The sequence below is a fragment of the Sturnus vulgaris genome, chromosome 7 (assembly GCF_052056855.1).
Source record: "Sturnus vulgaris isolate bStuVul1 chromosome 7, bStuVul1.hap1, whole genome shotgun sequence".
Classification (NCBI taxonomy): Eukaryota; Metazoa; Chordata; class Aves; order Passeriformes; family Sturnidae; genus Sturnus; species Sturnus vulgaris.
In genome coordinates this window covers 34,490,899-34,504,246 of record NC_142249.1, presented here as the reverse complement: position 1 = coordinate 34,504,246, position 13,348 = coordinate 34,490,899, and the positions used below count along the sequence as shown (strand labels likewise).

Here is a 13,348-nt window from a genome sequence, read left to right as displayed (position 1 = left end):
GAGATCCTCATCTGGGGGTCAGGACCTTTTATGCCACAGTGAATACCTGAAGATAATTACTGTTTTACTGAAACTTTGGACAAAGTTTATAACAAGATGCCACATGTGAAAAACAAGGAAATAAAGGTCACATTTGCAGCAGTAACAGATTAATATATCAAACAGACAAGCTGACAGCAGCTTGTGACAGCTTTACCAGGCACTGTTCTCAACAATGCAGTGACTGTTCCCCATTAAACAACTCATTGTACGTTTTCTATGTGGTTTTGCTCTACAGTCCCTAAGTTATGTACACAAAAAGAATGGTCAAAACCTTATTCTTGGCCTCTATTTGACAGGGAGGCTTTTGTGCAGTGAAATATCTTACTGAAGGCAGTGAGGAAATGCTGCCCCTAGGTCAGGTAGCCCTTGTGACACGAGGTGTCTTGTCACCTGCAAAGCACATTTTGACCATAACCTTAATCCTGTTGCAATGGGAAATCTCTAGGATAAGCAAAGCCACTGATAACTTGAAGGTTAGGATAAGGGCACTTTTTGAAAAGACACTGGAGAATGAGGAACATCCAGAATGGCTCATTCCTTTGTATCCTGCATTCCTGTCCTGGATATCAATAGCTCCATGTCCAGTTAAATTGTTGCACTGTTGTACAGACACGAACGTGTCTAACAAAGGCACACAGGTGTAAGACACTATCTGATAAATGGAATTCTAGTCTACAGGGGCTTATAGAAACTACAAGCTATTGCTTCTGCTGTCTGACAGGAATGGAGACCATGCTGGGCATCAACCACAGGAGTGAAGTCTGCAAACATTTTGCAATTCTTTTTCCTTTTCAGTGGTGTAACTCCCTCCTCATGTGAATTCAGCTTTAACTGTTTGATTCTTACTGATGTGTTGAAATTCTTGCAGGAATAGAGAGTTTATCATCCGTGTCTCATTGGCAAGAGAATTCGAGTGTTGTTACATTTTCTCTCTGTGAAGATATTGAATAGGGGACCATAAACCAAGCAGGTGTGGCATAAGCACTGTTTCCCTTCATTACTTCTAGGAAGGCATCTTTCAGATTAGGAATCAAAGAAATTAGCCTATTCCTTGGAATTGAGCTCAGGGAGACATGCAGTGTCTTCTGGCCAGCAGCACAGACAGGTGAAAGATAAGCTAATGTACTGTGGTCTGACAAATGCTCTGGGTCTGGCTTTCTGCCTGCAGAAACAAATCATTAGCTAGTGAGAAGGAGCGAGCTTTGGAACTGTGGCTGGATCTTGTGTATCCCCGTAAACCTAGGGACATAAAAAAATCTTAGGCAAAAGGCATTTTCTTATTTTCAGAGTAGTTCTTTTTTATGGGAGATCTTGCCAATATAAGTGTGGAAATCTTCCAGCATGAGATTGGAATATTTCACCAGTATGGCTGACAGTGCATCCCTGAATGCATCTTCTGGATTTATTTACCCTTTGGTCTATAAGTGACCAGCAAATGAGAGTGGTACTCCTGTAGCAGACTCAACCACCACCCCTTGAGTTGCAGTCATTGAAGCCTGTCAAGGAACCTATTTGAACTTTGGTAAAAAAAAGCAAAAGCAGTAAAAATCTTTGAGAAAATATTAGAAAGGCAGATGGTTAAAACTCTGGGCAAGGTAGTAAAGCTAGTGTAGGGGGCTACAAGAATGAGGAAAAGCTTTGCAGAGCCTGCACAGCTACCTGGATATTTGGGAGTGGCACATTGACACAGTGAGCACAAACCAGCGACACATGACCTGTCACCATTTCTGGTTCCCTTTGCAGCACAGCTCAAAGACTACTTCTGACCTTGGTGGGGCTTTTTCTTATGCCATCTGCACAACTTAGATATGGTAAATGCAGGGCTAAAGCAAGCAATCCCAAGCAATGTGCTCTGGGATGATCCTGCTTGGGCATGGAGGTTGGACCAGATTATCCAGTGTGGTCCCTTCCAACCCGACCTATTTTGTGGTTCTGTCATTCTCTGAAATCAAAATCAGAGACACAGTTTGCACGTGGGCACTTGTGGTACACTGATGACACAAAGCAATTAGAAAAATTAGGATTGGATACTTTGTTGGACAATTAAAAATGGGACCCTAGAAACTGCATTTGATCTCCAATTTCAGTAATGGCACTCTCTGTGTTTGACTTCAGAACTATTGATCTAAAACTAATCTCTATTTTTCAATGGCAGATAGTGACTATCAGAGAGCCATGAAGGAAGTAATGATTGCTGTTGGCCAACATGCTACCTGTCTGCATCTATGCTAAGATAGGAGTTTCTTATTGATATCTTCTGCCAATTTCGATACAAAGATAATCAGTCTTTCAAGAAAATGGCAGCCTTACATCCAGATCAATAGCTGGGTCCCTCTCTGGGGGATAGAACCAAGTCAACCTTTCGCTGATATTTTGTTTGCAGATACAGAAAGTGCCAATCAAAAAGATCACATCTGCACAACTTTTACTGAATACTGATCAAAGAAGATCTAGTGTTTATTATCCAGGGAAATGGGCTTGAAGAGAAAGAGAAATGTAAATGTTGTGTTCAAGGCAACAGAAGGCTCAGAAGTGAACCAGAAGTGAATCAGCCAGCAGCAAGTGAATATCCCTCCTTTACTGGGAGCACTGGTGCACAGGCCATTCCTACTGCATTTCCCTGGCTCCTGCTGCCTGCCCAGAGTGAGAGTGTGATGGCACATGGATCCTTTCTGCATGAACACACAACACCCCTTGCATAGCCCTCAGCACCTCCTGTGGGCATAGAGATCATAGAACACTGTGTTCTCCCCTTGTGACAGCAGTGCAGAAGAGAAGAGCTCCTGGGAATTATTCTTGAACAGAAAATATGAGGAAATCCTTCTGTTCAACAACAGCATGTCCATGATAATGAAGGACACAATAGCTAATGTATTTTCACTAAGGATAAGCCCAAGATTTAATGGAATAGTTGAGCTGAAAACTGTAATGTTTGAATCTGGTAATTCTAACTTTGCCTTCTTTTTTCTTATACAGGCCACAATATTTATTAAAATTTTATGTAATTACAGCTTTGACCCATAAAATCTGCATAGATGATTTTAAAGTCAAGGATGGTACAGCCTTGAGATACAAACTTGAAAGGGGGCTGTGAGTTATATCCTCAGTTATAAATCTTCACGGGATTGATACTTGATGGAACAGTGCAGTCTGGCAGAGCACAGGGTGAGATTTGTCACTCTTACTCAAATTTAGTGAGTACATTGCATTCTGAGTCTGCTCACTGAAATCAGGGAGAGATGATGAAACATGGTCCTTTCCAAAGAACATCCCAGAAAGGTGCATAAATAAGTACTAGAACCCACTGGAAAATAGATGAGTGTAGGTAACGCTTAAAGGTTGATTTTGTGTCCTGCCAAAAAAATGGATACTTTAAGATAATATGAGGGAAGATTTTCTCATGCTATTATGCATTTAATTTCATTTTTATGGCACAGTTTTTCATACTGTACATGGTAACTGAATGCAGCACCTGGATTAAAAACATTTATGTCTTGTTTCCTATGGAGGAAAATCAATCCTCTCCATTCCTTGATGTATTTCCTATGGAAGAAAATCAATTTAATGTATTTTCTTTTATGCGAGTTGGTTAGTGACTGTAGGAGGGGGGAAATGATAAGCCTTATGTGAGCGTAATGAAAGAAAGTTCTTTTGGCTGGCAATTAAAATAATTAAATTTAGAATGAACAAAATTATGCTTTCAAGAAGGATCCAAGAATGCAGTTTCTGTGAGGTTTGAAACGGACTTTTTAGTGAGCCAGGACAGTAGTGAGCCAGGACAGTCATGTGTCAGCCATCAGAATTAATTCAAGGAGACTACAAGGAAATGAGTTTTAGTGAAAGCCAAATTTGATAGGTACCCAAATGCCAGTTCAGCCTCCTGAGAATGCTCCTCTGGTTCTCACTAAGGGATGAGAATAAAACCAGTCTTGCTGAAAAACATCCAGAAGGTCTTTATAAAAAAAAAGGATGCTCTTGTCCCTGCTGTGTGATTGCCTTGTTTTCTTTTTCCCTAAAGAACTGATGATTGAAAACAGGGAGATAACTCATTGTGGTTTGGTTCAAGGCAAGAAGAGGGGATCATGCAGCAATGAAAAAATGTATTACACAATAAAAATAGCCTGATCAAAGTTATCTTGATCTCTGATGGAAACAGAAACTCTGCACCACGCTGAAGGAAATGAAATATGGAAATTCAAGCACCCCAATTTCAGCCTTGGCCTCCCTCTGTCACCCTGTGCTGGCGAATGTCCAGCTCTGGGCATGCACAAAAAAGCCAAGGAGCAGCAGTGAGGTGCATCCCTAGGGGGGACACATGGCAAATGTGAAAATGGAAAAATGCTCAGAAACAATACTGTTAATGGATAGGAAACTGCAAAGAGAAATTCATGCCTCTAGTGATTTAATAAACCCAAGGCAGAGGCCACAGACAGACTAGATTTCCATGAGCAACCATTTCTTTCATTAGAAACTGTTCTGAAACACAAACTTTCTGTTGAGAAACTGCATTTCTTCAGGAGAAGCTTCCCTGGACAAATTTTAGTATTCTGAAACAACAAAAATGGGCTTTACTGGTGTATTCCTCTAAGGCAAAAGCAGACACACTCTCTTTGTCAGTGATGTTGATGTCAGTGATTTTTCAGGCATTCACAGCCACATCGCTGCTTTTGCCACTGATAATTATTTAGTCTTAAACAGCAAGCTCTTATTTACGTAATGAGGTAATATTCTTTGAAGTGGTTCTCATAAAATGGCACTAAACTTTGCTAGAATTTAATATCTTTTAATTTCTTTGTTGCAAATCTGCTGAGTTTAGGAGTAAACATTTTAAACATTTTTCTCTGCAAATCCACAAATCAAGATGCATTCTGCCTGACAGCCTCTCATTTGTAAAGATGTTGTCAGTCAGATCTTGTCTTCAGCAACATCTTTCTTATAAAGCTGTCATTTTGGGGAGTTTTCAGTCAAGAGAAGAGGCATTAGAAATCAGAGCTTGGGATCTGCATGTAATATATGGACGTGGATAAAATGATTGCCAAGAATGCTCTGCACCCATGACTGGGGCATGTTAGCACCTCCTGCTAAGATAGGGCAGAGTCACAGTTTTCTCTTTGCTTTCTCAGAGCTGCTTTCCTTCCTGCTGCCTCCCACAAGGGCTAGGGTGATGGATTCAGCCTTGAGTGGGCAGGGAGAGGGCAGGAGGGTGCTCACTTCAGGACAGGTCACCTTTCCCCAGCGTCTCCTGGAGAAATCCCCCCGAGGCTCATGCCCTGTATCTGCTGCTTGCTGCTCCTCAGGGTGAAGCTTCCATTTCCTCGTCTGTTGTGCTTCCCCAGAGCTGGAGCTGTGTTGGAACCCAGAAGCCTGGGAGTTTTGTGCTTCCTGTGCTTTCTGACACTGACCCCCAAGAGAACACTGCTTTTGACTTGAGGCCTTGGAGAAGGCTTCCAAATTTAGGTGATGGAGTTAGAGTCACAGGTGTGTAGTGGGAATAGAAGTGTGTGATTTCACATGGTGAAGGGTTTTGAATTTGAAGTCTTTAGAATATAGTAATAAGTATGGACAAAATGGAGGATGTTGTTTCCTTAGATGTTGTCTCCTTTCTGCCTTCTTTTTGCTTCTTCTTCATGATTTCAGGTAGTAGTTTCTGGTAGTACTAGTCAGTGCTGCACTGTGGGTCACAGGAGTTTGGTTATTGAGTCAAAAGTATAAATAATATAATTAATTATCTATTAGACTATTTAGATTTATAAAACCCGGTACCTAGCTAGATTCATCTCCATTTTGCTCGCTCTTAGCTGGTTGCTAAAAGTGTTGCAGAACTCTCTGTACTTTAGATAAGATTTGATAAACAACCAAGCCCAAACAGGAAAAAAATTCATCTCCTTCGTGTTTTTAATCCTAACTCTGAGTGAAGACAGTAGAAAATAAAAACAAGCCACTAATTAAGTAGTGCAGTTACTACCTTCACAGAGTTGTTCTGGCTTTGAGTGCCTGCTGTGTGCTGCTTGCTCTGAGTGTGTTGATGATACACTGCCCTCGTCAGCTGAAATCTAAAATACCAGCGTGACCGAGGTCAGGAAGGCTCAACAGGCTCTGGCTCAGAGTTCACAGGAGAAAATAGCACTTACTGTTCTTTTTTTATGCCTCCAGGCAGTATTTAGCCAGGAAACCTCTGCCTTCTGGGTCCATCCATTCTCTCAGCTGGAAAGAAATGACTGATGTTTGTGTTTAAAGAAGAAGCTGTGAACCAGCTTCAGAGCTGAGGTCAGGCAGCTCATGAAAGGCATTTAGCAGCTGTCGTGTCCTGGGCTGCCTCTTGGTGCTGCTTTGGGAGCATCTGTGGTGCTCCACCACTGTGGGAGCCAGGTACAGCCCTGGGAAGGAGGAGTCCTCTTCCCATGGTCAGTAGCTGGAGTTAAACCTGGTGATCAATGCAGTGATCTCTTTCCTCCCTGCCTAGTGAGAGTATGGACAGCAGGTAAAGCACACTGTGATTTGATTTATAAGAGAAAAGGTATCAGAAGAGAGAGCACAAAAACGAGGATATTGCATGATTTCCTTTATATTATTTTCCCTTGATGTTGGCACCTTCTGCAGAGAACAGCAGGCAGGGTGCAAAATCCCCCAGAGTTTTATGGAGAGGAGAAGGAAATTAGGAAAATATTGCAATATCCATGAAGTTATTGGCAAAATTTTACTGGTTTCATTCTGTCTCAGACCACAGGACTTTTTTTCAGTATTCAGACACGTTATTTAAGTAATTGCACTAGAGCAAATCTGGTCCTCAGAGTTTCCACTGTGAAATCTTTATTTATCTGGGACTATTATTTTACACGGTGTATAGAAAATAATTTCAACTTTTCTCCAACTAAAGGAAAAAGGAACGGGCATTAAATAAATGTCTTGGGTCACATGGAAACTTTGGCTGATGCCAAGGTTATTGTTTCTCTAGAGTGATAATAGAAATTAAATAACTTGAAGAATTTGTGTTATGGCGAAAAGCTCACTCACACCTAGCTTATTATTATTAATGACATAATTCAGATCATTGATTTTTACATCCCATATGGTTTAGCTAATGATTACAGAAAGGCCTTCAAAGATTGCATATTAATGACATCAATTATCACAAATGATAGTCTTAATGAATTGTCATGAATATCAAGTGACACTTAGGATATGAACAACAATAGCGTGTGATATGGGAAGTTATGTGAAGCAATTAAGGTCATGAAAACTTTGCTCAGTACCTCTTTTAAAAAAGGTTATTCAATTATAAAAATGGTCAATTCTCAGCAGACAAAAAAAATCCTTTATCTGGTTTCCTTCTGGGCATTTAGTAATGGAGCTCCCACCTGCTGTGTAACATTTTATCATGTCATTTCTAGTGAAAACAATTTGCACTGGCAGCACTAATTGAGTGGAAGCTGTCACACATTATTTTTTAAGGAATACATACCCTGAATTTTGCATTCTACTACATTCTTTGCTATCAAATTCCTCACTTGTAACAGGAATTTTTAAAAGCCTAATTTGACTAATTTTTTAAAGGAAAGGACGGAACCCAAGGGAATAAAGAATGAGGGAGTGTGTGATGCTTCACTATGCACTTGTTGTGCCGTGTGATGGGTTTTGGTTGTGCTTGGCCCTGTTCCTCTGGCTTTGCCAGCTCCCTACCCTCCGAGTTGGGCAGTGCTGAGGTTTGGGCTGGGGGAGGGCACTTTTGGAGGGACACTGAGCTGGGCAAAAGGCTGGGGGGAGCCACCACCTGTGGGAGGATGCTGCTCCTTTGGGCTGCCCTCCGTGCTGGGCTGTGCATGGGAGTGACCAAGATCCCTGAATTATCTTCACCGTGAGCTTTGAGTAGCTCACAGATATTGCTGTATTTCACTGGAAAAAAAAAAGAAAGAAAAGAAAAGGAAGTTAAAACGGAGTCTTTTTTTTAGCTGAGAGGATGAACTATAAGAGTTTTGCTTTTAGGAGGCTTATAAATGCTTATGAGTCCCATGGATCTGTTTAATGCTCTGTTCCACTGCAGTTTCCCTTTGAAGTGAGAGACTTCTGATAAAAGTGATGTACTTTATGCTTAGAGCAGGATTTATATTGTGGTGAGATGTGAAAAGCCTTGGCCAAGGATATGGAGCTTGTTGCACAAGTTCCTGTGGACAGGCAGATAAAGGCTGTGTCCTGAGGAACACCCAGGCTGCACCGAATGTCATAAATCTTCTGCTTAACTGGAGAAAACAAATTATGGTTAAGGGCTAGCTCTTCAAAAGAGCTCCTGAAAAATTGAATTCATCTATTCTGATGCCTTTTCTCCGTGGACTAATAAGAATCCCAGCAAATACATCAAACGGGAGGTAAAGGGAACTGCTGTGATGACAACAGAGTTTGCTCCAGCTGGGAGAGAAGGACTGAAACCAAATAGGTGTGGGGATGGCAGGATTGATGCTCCCTCACATATGGGATGTGCAGAGGTGCAGATCTGCACTGCCTTTCTTGGATTCATATTACTAGCATTTTCCTACACTTTCTGCCTTGGGCTGATCCATTGTCTCCACATATGCCTGTAGGGATGTGAGCCTGGAGAAGGTTTTGCCTGAGCTAAGTGTCTATGGAATTGCACGGGGCAAGCTCCTGTGGTGGCTCTGCCAGGAGGGTGTCTTTTCCCTTCTGCAGACTTTCAAATGAGTGATTTAAAGTGTTTACTGATATAGTGCCCAGTGACACTCATCACAAAGGCACTGTCCCAGCCACTGTTCAATTTAGAAAAGCACAGAAGTTAAATCACATTTTGGGCTCTAGGATGGTTTCTCTGTGGTTTCAGGAAAGCTGCTTTGCTGCCGTCTGTCTCCTTTGAGGAATGGAGGGCAGTGATGCTTATCAGCTTCACAAAGACTTTGTGATAATTAACATTTTAAGATGAAAAGCTACTTGATGTTGTAACAGGATTTTGGCTCATGTGTCTGCTGATTGGAGACAGGAAGAGCAATAGATGAAATTGCTCAAAGACAAATCCAAATAACTTCAAACTCCATTGAGGTTTAAATAAACCCACTGTGGCACATTCATTTTTCTTAGGGATATGTAATAACTTAGAAAAAGTATTATAATGGACAAATATAAATTTTAAGTCTCAGCTCTGCTTCCCTTCTTGTGCAGTGGTGCTGTGAATTTTCTCTTCAGGCTGCCAGCAGCTTCACATCATCCCTTGCCATTAAACTCTGGTTGAGTTCAGTTTTAAAGCAAAACTCTGAAGGGGGAGGTGTATAAAGGAAATGGACACTTTGAATTTTGCTTTTGAACTCTGGTTATCCCACTTATCTTCTCAATGTTTATTTCAAGCACAAACTCTTTTTTGTGCCTTGTGGTCCTGTATATCATCTTGGATCCAAATTAATGAAAGTACCAAAGCCATCTCCAGCTCCCTGGTTTTGACATTTTGGCACTTCCTTGTTCCTCATTTAAACTGAGTTTGTGGCTAAAAATTGTAGTGTCATCCACAATGCTGAAAAATAATTTGGTTCAAACAGATTTCAGTCTCTTCAAGGATCAAAAGCATAACAGATGAAAACACAGTATGTCAGGGGGTTTGAGTGTTGATTTGAGACATGTCAGACCCAAATTTCCTGCTTCTTCCTTGGAGTTAAAATGAAATGCTAAAGATACACTGGGCAGAATCCAAAGTAAAATAGTCTTCCAACCATGCTGGTAGAAATCTTGTGCTCTCTGATCCCTTGCCCTGAGTTTCTGCTGATAGTTATTTAACACATTTCAGAATGCTTTCTTCTGTGTGCACACAGAGGATGTGAACCAGCCTGCAAGAGAAACCTGGGCATTGCCTTGGGACGGCATGAAAGACATGAAGCAACTTAATGGTATTAATTGCTAGCTGGCTGATTAGATTTACAAGAAATTGTCAAACCTTAAAACCCCCAAATAATCATTTCTCACCCCCTCCCAAAAAAAAAGAATTTATTATGCCATTAACTTTTTTCCTAGCAGGTTTTCCAAAGTGAAATCACCAACTGCTATAAAATTTTTATTGCACATTTAAATTTATTTCTCACTCCAGTTAGGGAATATCTCAAAGACGTATTTTGGTGTTCTCTACTGTCATTATTTGCCATTCATAAAGAAAATGTTTGTGGCTTCTTATTGTATCCGTTCTGAATTTGAAACCTGTGTCACTTTTTCTGTGTCACTTTTTTTCGTTCTGGAAGGTCAGAGACAAGTGATATCAATAAAGAGTTTAGTTTTTAGAGGACTGAATGGGAAGGACGAGATAACTTCTGCAGATATGTAGCAACACAGGGGAAGGGAATGAAGGTGAAGGCAAACCAGCAGCAATTCAAGGCATTTTAGTGCTAAGACTACACAAAAGAAGTATGGATTTACCTTGCTTGAGGCATCCAGGTTAGGAAGGTATTTGCACTGGGATCTCTGCAGTCAGCAGAGAGTCAGAGATACTTTCAAGGGGAATGATCTTTTTCTGTGTATTACATGGGGTCAGCTGCAACTACAATTCTACCCAAGCGCTCTAAAATGCCCCAAGCAAGGCAGAGCCTTGGAGCTTGTCAGCACTGCTTTACGTGGTTTTTGCTCTGCTTTCTGAAGCAGCTGAGGGTGCAGGTGCCACTACCTAAGCACCCACTTTCAGAAGCTCCAGAATATAAATTTTCACAGGGGTAAAAATTTTCATGCATGGGGGAAAATCATTCTGGTGTGAAAATAAAGTACCAGGCTTGCACTTTTACTTTCTTTGGATAACTACGTGACAGACCTGGGGAAAGAGATTGAATAGTTTAGAATGACACCAACTGCTTTTTGACCTCAACATAGACTTAATACTCAGTTCTTGTGCAGAGGGGATCCAAGCTGCTGGAAGCCTGAACTTCAGGATGTGAAACGTCAGCATCAAAAAGGCAGGCTGTGATACTTGTAAGAGAAGTATAAAAATTTTTGACAGAGCAGTACATAAACAGAGACCAAGACTGGGTGTTAATTGTATTAATAATGAATATTTCCCAAGTGTTTAGTGCAAGGTTCTTATTTCCTCCAGTATAAGGGGCATCTCTGTGGATAAAATATCTCAGGTATTTTCAAACCATCAATCGTTTGCAAAATTCCTGGAAGATTCCCATGCAGTTGCAAGTAATAATTGGCATAGGAGAATACAAAAAAGATCAATATTAAAACCATCTTCATAGCTCAGAAAATCTAGTCTGGGAGTCAGATTAATCCGAGCTTCAGAAATATTTAAACAGTGAAGTGCTAGTTGCCTCTCAGTGAATTTGGCAAATTGACTTTTCCACTCTGTTATCCAGGCTGCCAAGCCCTTGAAGTTTTTCCTGCTGCATCTGAATTTGCCCTCCCTGGACAACCACCCCAGGCCATCAGGACTTCAATGAATCTGACTGTGGGCAGAGTGGTGGCCACACATGGGGCTGCTGTGCTCAAAGAAGGGGGGACCCAGTTACATGGTGTTTTCTATTTCTGCCTGAAAGTTTCTGGTTTTCACTTCAGGCTCACCCCTAGCCCTATAGCACAGGGATGTGTGGCCAGTCACACAATTGTCAGAGCTGTTAAAGCTCCCGTGTTCTTCTGATGTGGTTTTAGTGGCAGCTGCAGCTGGTGCTAGGGACTTTTGCAAAGGGGTGAGCATTTCCAGCAGCTGATATTGTTAGGCTCCAGTACTGCTGAAGAGAATTTTTGGGATTGCCTTTGAAACTTACTGCACAGATGAAACTCAGCCTGTTTTCTCTCTTTCACTCCTGTCAAATACTGACTGACTGCACTTTCCGTGCAGCTGATTGTCAGGATGAGATATCAAAATAAGAAGGGCACACTTTCATTATTTACGTGTCAGACACAGGGGTATGTAGCAAAAGGAGATGATGAGAAGTATGAAATCTTTCAAGCAAAATGCTTAGGAAAGTATTAAGGCACTTCTAAAGGCAACTGAGTGCTACACCGTGGTGAACCAGCTCTGCTGACACCCACTGCACCCACATTGCAGGCAGGAGGTGTTTGCAAGAGACAACAACACAAATGTGGGCACGGTGTTGAGAGATCATACGCCTCCTTCATCCCATAATAGATTATCTGTAAGACAAACAAAATATAGCATTACTTTGCCTCACTGGCGTGCCCAGTCTGGGCCTGTATCACTCCATGGGTGGAGGAGGAGGAAAGGTGGGAATTATGGCTTTTATAGATAATGATCATTTAATACATCTTCATTTTCCTTTATGCATGTTAGTGTAAGTGAAATTCAAGCAAAGTGATGATTTAGGAACTTTATAATAGCACTTGTGGTGAAAAAATTGAACCAAAGCCTCCTTTTGCACAGGTTCATCTGCAGCTGCTGCATCTCTGCCTGGCATTTCAATGTCCCTCTGAGAAGACAAACCCAAGTCACACAGACTGCACAGCAGGAGACAACTGTAAATGTGTTAAAGCCTTCCAACTGCTCTGCTTGTAGGTTTGGTTTCTGTCTTGGCAAACTTCCATTCTCCTGACCAGCAGAAATGGGCTGTGTGGATGGGTGGGATGAGGATGGCACACAGTCCCCACACTGCATGTGAGCTCACAGGTGTGACTGTGATTTTCTGAAGGGCCCCTTGGGTGCTGGAATTGGATCCCAGTCTGGCTGGACTACAGGCTGGAGTGAGAGCAGTTCTGGAGCCCAAACTCAGACCTCACTTTTACACCCATGCCTGGTGTCAGACTATGCTGGGGCAGAACTGAAATGCTGTCAGTGTTCAGCCCTTCCCTATAACCATTTTTAAGGTTGCTTTGCAGCCACTAAAGATGTGGAGTTTTTTTAAGGGGACAGACATGCTGCGATGCCAGTGCACTGCAGCATGGAAGGTACAGCTGTGTCCCCTTCCCTGACATGTTCCTCAGGTGGATTTTGTAAGCAGATGGATTATGAATGAGTTTCAGTTGTCAAGAAAATCCCAAGGAAAACATGACATTGAGCATCACTCCACTCATGGCATCCAGAAGTTATTTGAAAATTAATGGAAGATTATTTCCCACTCAGCTCATACAGACATCTAAATCTGGGTACTGCTAGTTACTGCAATGTTTTATATGAGAGCATGTGCAGAATGGTTTTAAGAGAAGAAATATCCTTCTGGCTTTGTAAAAAAAAATCTTTATGCAGTTGCACAACTAGCAGTTTCAGCAGTGAATCTGCAGTTCATCAGTACAAATGTTTAATGTGCAAACATGCAAATACTGTGAATTCATTACAAGCTTATTTAATAACATGATAGCAGCAATGCATATATTCTTT

General features: G+C 41.5%; 1 long non-coding RNA gene across 1 annotated transcript in view; it reads left to right on the top strand.

Annotated features, from left to right (window-relative positions):
• LOC148223233 (uncharacterized) overlaps positions 1-13,111 on the top strand; it is a 35,867-nt gene extending 22,756 nt beyond the window's left edge. The window contains exon 5 of the long non-coding RNA XR_015804917.1: positions 12,398-13,111. This is a non-coding gene — a long non-coding RNA (uncharacterized LOC148223233). The remainder of the gene's footprint in view (positions 1-12,397) is intronic.
• The last annotated feature ends 237 nt before the right edge of the window (positions 13,112-13,348 follow it).